The sequence below is a fragment of the Talpa europaea genome (assembly GCF_964194135.1).
Source record: "Talpa europaea genome assembly, chromosome: 4".
NCBI lineage: Eukaryota > Metazoa > Chordata > Mammalia > Eulipotyphla > Talpidae > Talpa > Talpa europaea.
Window position 1 is genome coordinate 4,016,189 of NC_140070.1, and position 11,341 is coordinate 4,027,529.

Genomic DNA, 11,341 nt, shown 5'->3' on the forward strand with positions numbered 1-11,341 from the left:
TCACCTCCCCGGAGGGAGTGGGTTGTCAAGGGCACGGAGCTAATATTGCCCAGCGGCTGGTGTCGGGGCTCCTGGGGAGAGCACCCCGCGATTCCCGCCACCCAGCCTTGCACGGGCACTTCAGGGAACTAAAAGTTTTGCAGCTAAGTTGTGGGTGACTGAGGAAACTCCCCAAACCCCAGTCCTTCATAGGGAAGGGTGGTGCCCGCCTCCCAGGGTCTTGTGAAGGTGAGACGAGGTCAGTCGGGACATTTGCAAAAAGGCTGGTGAGAGCGGGGTTTTAACAGTGAGTGCCCGTGGGCTCCTCCTCCGCCAGCCTGTCCTCCCGCTGCGGGAATGCCTGCCCCCCAGGACTCGCTGCTCCTGGAATCTCGTGCCAGGCTCCTCACCTGCCTCCCCTGTTGGCTGGGAGCCGGCTCCCCATGCTCACTGCCAGGATGCTCACCCGGCTGTTCTGTGCAAGGCACAAGACCAAGCGTGCAGGGTTAGTGACTAAAAGATGAACAAGGAAACAGATAACAGCTCCGACTGTTGTCACTTAGCTCAGTCCTTGAGGGCATCGTGTTAGTGCCTGTGGAACTTTGACTTGGGGGAGTAAATGGAAAGGGGAATAGGGAACTTTCTGGAATGTTGTGCATCTTCTTGATTGAGGGGTGTATACATTTGCCAAAAACCGATGAATTGTCCTCTTCAATCCTGTGCATTTCATCACTGGTGAGTTTTACCTTGATGGAGAGTTCAGTGTAGAACAACAAACATCTCCTTTATTCCTTTTTCATGAGTTGACTGAGCACACAAGCAGCCTTGCTATTTAAATTCAGTCAGCTGACCAGCATCACCAGGATCTTGTCAGAAATGCTAGGTCTCACCCCACCCCCACCACTGAGTCTGGATCTGTTTGCAGCAAGGGTCTCAAGTGTAGGTGGGCTAAAGTTTAAAAAGCAATGGTTTCTAAGAAGGCTGTGAAATGCAGCAAGGCAACAGCAGGAGGAAGTGGGTCCTGCACTTGAGGTCACCCAGTAGCCACATTAGATACCCTGCCCCCGGCTCTTCTGGTGCATCCTCCATGCATCTCGCACCAAGAGATTGTCGACTCTAAGATGCTCCATCAGTGCTTGTTAAGTCAAGAGGTGACTTCTGAGATGGATTTTGAAGGATGAATAAGAGTTCGCCAAGAGGACAGAGAAGATGGCTTCTGAGACAGCCTCTGAAGGCGGAGAGGAGTTGGGTCCACTGTCTCTGAGGGCACAGCATGCTGGCCATTCTCCCTGGGTCTCCAGTCCACTTTCCTGGGGCAGCACTTGACTGAAAAGAGGCTGACCCCATTGAGTTGGCCCGATTTGCCATCCTAAAGGGCCAGGCTTTATAGAAGGTGGAAGTCCCTGGCTAATGAAAGTGAACACAAACATCTCTACAAATGTGTGTACCTCAAATGCATCCTTCCTTGCACCCCAGCTGAGGGATATGGCCTCAGTTATGGTGAATGCCTCCTAATTAGTCTCATGGCCTGGCTCCCTCCGAGTCATTGTCAAATCTGACGACGTCACTTCATGGGTATATTTCTATAATCCCCATCCGGATGAGCCCAGGATTTAGCCCGGCCCTGCTCTGCCCCTTTGCTCACTTCGTCTCCTGCTGCTCACGCTCGCATGCCCTCCATCCTGGAGAGTCAAGTAAAGTTCCCAACTCTGTCAGGTCTATAGTGCCTTCCTGTCCCATCCAGAACCCCCTCAGACTTCAGACGCACCCCAAGAATGATCCCTTTGGGAAGCCACCCCCAGGCCCTGCTGAGCTAGTGACCCTCTGCTTCTGGATATCTCCAGGTGGCCATCACAGCTGGTGGCCAGTGCCAGGGTCTGCCAGCCAGCCGGGCCATGGGACACTCTCTCCTTCTCGCATCCACAGACCCCCGGCTCAGATCCCGGCTCTGTCACTCAGCCTCTCAGTTTCCCATCTATAAAACTGGGGTGATAGTGGCATCCACCTCACAGGTCAGTTTTGGTCAGTAAGTAGTTAAACCAACCCCAGAGCAAGCACCGCAGCAAAGCACATGAAGGCAAGAGAGCCCCATGGCACCCTGGGGCGGGCAGTCTCCCTGGGCCTGTGGTCCTCCCTGGGACGGTCCTCCTGCAGGGCGGAGGTCATCCCTCTGAGCCTCAGTATTTGCAGAGCCCAATCTGGAGCCTGGCACTGAGCAGGTGCTCAGAGTTTGCCCAAGGTCAGCAGAGCTCAGCACCCACGTGTCCACCTTGTTCACCCTGCAAAGGAACCCCGTGTCTCCAGCAAACTGTGGGAAGGAGCAGCCCTTACCGGGGCCTGGGATCGTCAGGGTGCAGGACCCACTCCAGGACCCAGCCTCTGTGGGAACACATCTGTCCCAGAGAAGGGTCTCCCGAGTGAGCCGGTCGTGGCGCAGGGCCTGGTGGAGAGGCCGGATGTCCCCGCGCCAGGGGTGGTGAGTTTGTAAGGTCCAGGGGTGCCCGTAGAGGAGCCGGTACGCGTGCCCTCTCACTGGCTTTTTTGAAGAGAATCTGTATCTTGAGTTCCGACACCAAATACATCGAGGACTGCCCGAGGAAGTCTCTTGTTGAATTTGAGAACGATCTTTATATTTCTTATTTTATGAAATTTCAATCTATGTAGTTGGGAGACATTTTTATAGTTGTTCTTTTTTTTTTTTTCAATTTTCCTGGATTACCAGTGTCTTGTAAAGGGATATAATTCAGAAACAGTCCCGGGGGAAACTGACGTGGCGAGGTGTGGGGCCTCAGCATCCAGGCCCTCTCCAGCGCCCCACTTGCCCCAGTCTCCGTGTGTTCACTGACCCGGAAACCATGGAGTCCTTGTGGGTTTTAATGCAGGTTTCATTACACAAACACCACAGCCTCCATCACTGGCCTTGGGCCTTGATTCAGCCTGACTCTCGTGGGTGGGGCTGGAAGGAGGAAGCAAAGTTCAACCCTCAGCGCACAGCTGGGCAGAGCTGGCTGCAGTGCCCTCCACGGCCACCCGATGGCGGTGCCTGCATGTCACGGAGCGCGAAGGTGAGGTGCCAAGAGCTGAGCCTCTTCCTTCCCCGCTTCACATGGCAACGTGGAATGTTTGCACCGGCTGAGCTGATAAGTTGTGACAGATGTTAATGAGATGCTTTCTGGCTGAGGTTTGTCGTGAACTTCACGAACCTCGACAACTTCAGGAAGTGGGTGGTGGATTGACTGATAGCTGTTATCTGAAATTCTAGGCAGAAGGGATTTAGGAGGAGCTGCAGATGAGCTCCCGGGACTTTTAAAGCAGAGCCTTCCAGCTCGTGGACTGTGTGGGCTTTCCTTGGTGGTGGGGGGCCTGGGGGAGGCTTATCAGATCTTTACTGCCCTGGGGGGGGGTGTGTCTCTCCCTTCCCCTGCCACTCTCCTACCCAGCCAGCTTTGTCCTGTCCTCTTTTGCCAAGTGACCCCACCTATCATTTAAAAACCGGGGGTACTCATCGCTATTCAGTCTCCGCAGCAATTCAAAGAATCTGTAAAATGGGAACAGCAGGGCCCAGCCTCACAGGTGGTGTGTGATATTGAAATGAGAGTCGCCTAAGCGGAAGCTGAAAACGTGTAATTAGCATTACAAAGGGATCAAAACTTTGCCTTTCCTGGTCCTTCCCACAACACTTTGTACAATTGTATTCTGAGGTTAGATTTTGAACTTAATTGAAAACTCAATCGACTTTTAAGAATTTTCGAGTACATTTGTGTGCTTTCAGGAACTCTGTACATAACTTAATGCCAATTAAAAGAAGGTGAATGACTAGTTGACTGGTGAGTTAGATCTTTGACCCTTGTTGTTGGTAATTGTGTGATTGGGCAAGTTGTTTCACCTGTGAGAGTTCAGGCTTCTCAACTGCAAAATGGGTGTAAAAACAGGTTTTTGTGGATGCGTTTTATTGTACATTAATGACCATCAGGCACTAAAACTTACTGTTTGAATCTTACATACTTGCATTTTTACGTGGTAAATCAACTCAGCTAACACTTCTCTGTGGTGACATTATAATCTGGTTATCTGGTATGGGATAAATAAATGTTTAATTAACTCTTATTTCGGTAATGATGCCTCACACTGCATCGTGCCTCTATTTATAAAGGTAAAAAACCACGGCGTTTTTGCCTTCATCAACTTGCAGATAATCTTTCTTCCAAGGGCAACACAATGAGTTTTTATCTGCTTGGAGTATTACATAGGAAGCTTTAGCTGAAGTTAAAAGTTAATTGAATTTTGTCTTATGATGTCTTACAGGTCCCGGGGGGGACCTGTAGTTGGAGGGGGCAGTCTTGCTGGAGGCAGAGACATCGTTGCCCTCACGGGCAGACACTGTTCTTCATAGATGCAGAAAGATTCTCACACACATACACAACCCTGCCAGGGCTTACTATCACCCCCCTTTTGGATGCCAGGACCAGTTCACAGAAGTTAAGCAACTTGCCTCAGACTGGCCAGTCAATAGCAGAGACAGGACTTGACCTCCAAACCTTGAGTTTTGAGAGACCCTTGGCCTGGTACACCGGTTCTGGTGGAGTCCTGCTGGGCCTCTATCTGTTGGTTAGTAATCATGTCCCAGAGCAGGTGCCAGCGCTGCTACTTTCTTAAGCACAGTCCCGTGGGGTGGACCCCTTTTCACAGTTGAGAAGACCAGGGCTGGCACAGGAGAAATAGCTGGAGCAGGGAGCTGAGGCCCACACCCTGTCCCCAGTGTTCTCAGCAGCCCGCCAAGACTCTGGCACCAGCTGTCTGCCGCTGTCCGTCTGTCTTCCAGCATGTGGGTTCCTTCCAAGGACCTCCTTTTGTTTTTTTTTTTTAAAGATTTATTTATTTATGCATACAAGAGCTGGGGTGCAGGCCAGAGGTGGGGGGGAGGATTCATTAGAGACAGAGTGGGGAGCAGAACAGGCGGATCCACTGATATCCACTGCTGAGGGGAGCTGCGGGGAGACAGGAGAGGTCTGCTGTGCCATATGGGACAGCTCCCTGGCTGGGGATCGAACTCATGCTGTGGTGCTTGCTGCCGTGGCTGTGGATAGCTTCATAGTGCTGAGACTTAACCCCTTGCACCACTAGGAAGGCCCCCAAGGACCTCCTTTGTTCAGAACCCTGGGCCTTCTCCGAGGGCAGCCTCTTTATGGCTGCCTGTCCCGGGCTCATAGGGCAGATCTCACTGCCCACCGGCTCTGGGTTGGTCCTCACACGCCCACCCCATTGCTCTGACTCGTTGCCAGGAAGACGCCCACATTCAATGGGCTGGTTCCCCAGCTGTTCCGCAGGAGCCCGCCTGAGTTTCAGCTTCCTTTCCTCCTGTTTTACATGAAAAGAGGCCCCCCTTCTGCTCTAACCTCCTGCCTGGAAGGGGGGGCACAGAGGGGATGGGGGGTGTGGGGAGTCCTGCCACGCACAGACACGCAAGGCAGGGCTGCAACAGTGACCCAGCAGCAGCGCTGGGGTGCGGCTCGGCCTCAGTTTCCCCTTCTCCAAAAAGAGCCAATTGGATCACAACGTTAATATTTGGGGTTTATGAGCGACCGGGTTTTGGGGTTCTCCCGGCGAGGGGAAGCGAGAAGGGAGGGCCATTGGGGTGAGCGAGGACTCCAGAGGCCTTAACAAGGAGAGAGAGGGGTGGGGACAAGAGTGGGGGCCCCAAGGAGGGTTTTTATCATGGTTGCCACAGTTTCATCAAGTTTGTAATCCAGGTTGCCACAGTTGGAAAGTCCTTCCCCTTCCATTTCCCGGGGTTCTGGCCCACGGTTCCACGCCCCCGTCAGCATCATTTAAATGGATTTAAAAAATCTTTTATTTGCTTGTACAATAAAATCACTTAGTGTTCTTTTCCAAAAGATTAGAAAATACAGATAAGCTGAAAACAAACAACAAAGAACCCATAAACAAAAGGGACCGATAAACGGGGGGGGGGGGGGGGGGGGGGCTGTGCATCTACCCCAATACTCAAGCTTCCTCAACTGCACCCCTCAAACAATGGGTTTGGGGCAGGCACCTCAGTTTATTTTTCGGTATAGACACTATAAAGCCCACTAACGTGGACATTAGGAAGGGCGAGAGGACCACCTGCAGAATAAATTCTGCACTTCCCTGAGCCTGGGGGCTGTCTGGCCCCGCGGCCCTGGACGCCAGCGGGCGGGGTAACAGGGAGGGACACTGGCCACGAGCCCCGAGTTTCAAGCCCCGAATTTCGGGCCAACAGGGCGTCTGGCAGCTCTGCTTTCTGGGCACGCGCTGCTCCTATCAGGACCCCAGGCACGTTCCTCGGCTGAATGAAGCAGGATGAACCGGGAGCGGGGCGGGATGGGCCCCGGAGGCGGCTCCAGCCCACGCCCTGGTTGTAGGAGGCTCGCTGTCGTCACCCGGACCCGGAATGCGTGGGAGGCCAGCCAGGCCCCCCGAGCTGTTGGTGCGGTCCCCTCACTGTGCCCAGCAGTGAAAACCCACAGGATCTGACAGACAGAAGGTGCTCGGCTGGAGGGATGCCCAGAAAGCCTGCTGCTCCCAGCGTGGCTGGGGTGTGGCTAGAAGGAAACCTGCCTGTTCCTCCGTGCCAGCGCCCCGGGGTGTTAAAAAGGTGCAGTAGCCTAATGCGCTCCTGACATTCAAACCTCTCTGCAAGGCGTTTCCACCAGACTCCTGCTGTCAGAGACGCCCCTCCCCTCCCCAGCACCCCTGTGAGTGGTCCTCCTGGACCCAACAGGTAGATTCCAAAGGTTCCTTGGTGGGTTTTGGGTTCTGTGGGGTGGGGCTGAGTCTCCCTGAACCATGTGGGTGAAAGGCAGAGCTCTCCCCCCAAACCTCGCATGCCTGCTGGAGCAGGTGCGCAGAAAACAAACATGCAGATGAGCTTAGCTCAGAGCAGGTCCCCCTGGCCTGTAAGGACAGTGAATTCCTGCGCCCTCCTCTCAGCATCCTCCCTCTCCCAAGCCCTCTGCCCCTCAAATTCTGCCTCCTTTTTCTTGGCTCAAGCCCTGGAATCTCACTCCTTTTCGCAAATTCCTCCAGCACAGGCTGTCTGGACAGCACCGCTTAGGACTCACCCCAGCCTAGCATGCTCGGATTGTTCCCGGGTGTTGTGATGCGCGCCCCCCACCACCAGTCTGTAGCTTCCCTACCCAGAGAAGGGGACCCTGCCCCGAAACCAGGAAAGCAGGACTCTGTCTTCAGTCAACACATGACTTAGCCTCTCAGCTCCAGTTTCTTCAAAGGCAACACGGAGATGCTGACACGGCCGCACACGGCTGTTGCTGGGGACGATGGGTGTGAGCACTAAGGAGCACATCGTCACACTCAGAGGGCTCTTCTGTCACCTCGGGGAATCCACCTGCCCCCCGCCCGCCTCCCCCACGGATGGAGCGCAGACAATAAATACCTGATGGATGGAACACCGAGGAGCTCTGTGACAGCTCCCGTCACGGGCTCCAGAGAGCTGGGGTTTGAGCCTAATCCTGCAATTACTCTCCTCATTGACAATGCAACCTCGCCTGCGGTTTCTAAAGCCCCAGCACCCTCCGCCTGCAGCTGATAAAATGGGGGCTGCCACCCTAGGGAGAACAAAACTGCAAGCCCACATGACCCTGACTGCCCCTCCGCACCCTTGCCAACCCCACGGCACCCTTGCCAGGGGGTGCCGGGCTGCACACAGAGGGTCGGAAGCAGCTCCCTTTACTAAGGAGCTGCGGGCGGGGGGGCTCCCCTGCAGAAGACTCGGAGAGCCCCAAGAACACACATCCTTTTTGTTAGCGGTGTCACAGCACCGTGAAAGCACGCGGACCCTCTCCCCGCCGCCCCTCATCCATGTGCGCGCAGCAGCCACCCGCGGGCGGGGAGGAAGAGCAACGATTTCTTTGGGAGGTTTTGATAAGAAGCCAGGCGCTACTTTTCCCCTCTGCGCTGGAAACTCTGGGTGAGGCTGGCTGGCGACGGCCACGCGCAGCTCATCTTTTGTTAGTCTGCCGAACAGCGTTATTGGTTATAATTGGGGCAATTATGGGCTGCTCGAGGGAGCGAAACACAGATGTTTAAGCCCAGGATCAGGGGATTCAAGCCCAAAGCAGATTGCTTTAAATAGTCCATTTCCCCAGCCATCCTGCCTCCCTTGAAATTCCCCCAGAACTTGCCCGTGTTCCGAGATGGGGGGGGGGGTCGGTCCTGAAGGAAGCGGGGCGAGCGAGACACACACAAAGGCGGAGAGTCCGGACGACTTCCACGGCAGCGGCCCCTCCAGGTAGAGCCCTCAGGTGGGAGGGCTGGGGGGGCGGTGAGAGACGCAAGAGGAGAAAGTGCCCAGGGTCCCGGGGCCCGCGCGGCAAGGTCATCCTGCAGACACCCCCATGGACGCACCCCCCCAACAGCCTGCTCAGCCGGAGCGGGTCGCGCTCACTGTCCCAGGCCCGCGTCCCCCGGCATCATTACCAACAATTTCTATTCGTTGCCAACGGGAGAAGGGTCCCCTCAGGATTCAAGCCCCCCATCCCAATCAAGTTCAGTGATACGCTGAAAACTGGCGTGAACACAATTTGAGGCAAGAAAGAAAGGAAACGAGCTGTGGAGAGAGATGGCTCGCAGGCGGCCGGGGGCTGCTGCAGGACAGCCCCCCATCCCAGGTGCCTTCCACCACCACCCCCCCCGGCTCATGCCCACAGCCCCCTTTTCTCAACAGACAGCAACGACAGAATCGGGGCCACATCTGGGGAAACAAAACTTTCCTCCTTTCCAAGTTCAGCCCTTTCTCTGCCTCTCGCTCTGGGATGAGACGCTCGCCCTCCCCCGCGGCACCCCGCGAGCGCTGCAAACAAAACGAAGGAGGAAATCACCGCCCGGAGGCCAGCAGCAGCCACGCTGGACAAAGCAGCGCCGCTGAGGAGCGCCCCGGCTGCCGGGCTCTGCCGAGCCTGCAAGCCGCTGCCTACCTGAGGCTGTCGGTGCCGGCGCGGGCTCCTTCGATGTGCGGCTGGGCGAGCCGTCTCAGCCGCCGCGCATATATAGCCTCCCCCCGCGGCCCTCCCCTCCCTGCCCACCTCCGTGACACATCCACGCGCTGACCCCCTTCGTCAAGCCAGCAGCGGAACCTACCCTCCCTCCTGGCTGCTCCCCGCCCCCCACCCTTGGCTCTGTGCTCAGACCCGAGACACCCCAACCTCCCGTCGTGCGTCCTCGGCCTGCTTTACCTGGGTCCTGGGCCGCCAGGCCCCCCCAGCGCCTTCCCTGGCTGCCAGACACTCTGGCAAGTCAATCAGACAAAACGACTCCTGGCGATGGTGTGAGGCAGACCCCACTCTGGAGCCTCCCGTGCAGCCTCCTTGCCTGAGGCGTAGAGAGTAGGAGGGGGCAGAGCAGGGCAGCACGAGAGAGAGGCGTGGAGGAGCCCCCCCCTCCTGATGACATGCCCGCAGGCAGCCGCCACCAGGCGCTACCTGCCAGGCCAGGTCGGGAGGCTGGGAGGCTGCGAGCCTGCGGACCGGTCGGCACACTCACCCGGAGCAGCTGGCATGCTGGCCCTGCACCGAGCCGGGGACTCCTCTTGCGAACCCCAGGCCTCCTGCTGCACAATGGGTGTGACACTTCCCGGGGTGGCGTGAGGGGGAGAGGACGCCCTATTTGTGTCTGGACCTCACAAGTGTGAGACCTTGAACAAACGTCAGGTCTGCAGCCCTTCCATCCTTTTCCCGTGAAATAACCCAACGGAATCTAAAATATCCCTGTCAGCCTCTGGCGTGACAGCAGAGTGCTTTTAGAGCTGTGTCTGTAGTTTATGGGGTCACACTGAGGGCCTGGAGGCTTGGGGCTGTGGAAGATGCCCCCACCTCTTTGGGGGGGCCCCTGCCCTGGGCTGTGAGAAGGGGTGCACAGTCATCACAGGAGGGGGGCTTAGACCCTGCAGCGCCCTTGCAGAGCCCTCTGTGGCTTGCCCAGATACCATGACCTGTCCTTGGTTCTCCCAAGAAGGCCCCCAAATATTCCCGAATCCCAGGGTTTGAGCCGATGTCATCTCTGCAGCTCAAGCACCCACTGACCCGGTGGCAGGTCTGACTCATCCACTAGGGGCTGGGCAGGGGAGGATGCAGAGAGCGTTGCCCTGACAGATACGGGCCATGGGGCTTCTTTTTGGGGTGATGGAAATGTTCTGGAATTAGATAGTGCTGATGGTTACACAACATAGCAAATATACTAAAAGCCATGGAAGTGCGTGTTTTAAACAGGGAATTTTTATGTTATGCAAATGACATCCCCATGAAGAGACAGGGAGAAGCAGAAAGCAGCAAGCTGGCAAGCACCTGCCCCAGGTTAAGAGCAAAAGTCCTAAGAATAAAATTTCCCCTCCATCTGCATTCGCAGCTACAGGGCCCTGGAGACCAGCATAGCGTGGTTTCCCCCTAGATCTGTACTGAGCCGCACGCTTTGTTACTGCAGGTCAAAGCCACCACTGTGAATTCTGGGAAATCATTGCTCTCGCTGAGTGACATGGGGTCCTAGCCCGGGGATGCGGGCTACCCAGTACTGTCTACCCAGCACCCATCACCCCGTCCTCCCTTGCACTTCAGTACCATTGATTTCATTCTAGATGGCAGTGTAAGTAGCTCAAAGGGTACAGCTCCCAGTCTTCTTGGAACAAAGGGTGGCCAATGAAAGGGGGCTGGTTCAGTTAGGCGCGACCTCTTTGACCTTCCTCCTTCTTTTCTGCCTGGGACACAAATGTGATGGCTGGAGCCCTAGCAGCTATTTTGAATCTTGAGACAACTTTGAGGACGAGAGGTATTGACTAACAGATTATGGAGCATGAAGACAGAAGGATTCTGAGTCCCTGATGACTGTGGATACTAATCTCAAACTACCAACCTCCAAATTACTTTTTAAGATTAAAAACCCTCAAATATTGGTTTCACACATCAGCCAGGGTTCAGTTAGCTGTTGCAGCGTAAAGCAACAGACGACGTGCCTCACGATGCTGCAAGGTGGCGGTTTAGACCAGGCTCAGCGGGGCAGTCTCGGGCGGCTCACTCGCATCCGCGGTCAGCTGCGGGGTGGCTCCGGGGGCGGGTTGGCCGTCATTTGGGGGCACCTGGGTTCCCCCTTATGTCCGTTGCTCTCATACTAGACTGAAGCACACGCACACCAAGCAAGGGAACAGGCAGATGCATGTAAACCTCACGAGCCCAACTCTGAGCTGCTGCTTCATTGCTTTCGCTGCATTTGCCGGTGGAAGCCAGTCACGAGCCAGCTCGGAGCCGGCTTGAGTGGAGACCACAAAACCTCAGGCCAACGGGTAGGGCAAAGGGAAGGACTGTTCACCCCGCGCTGA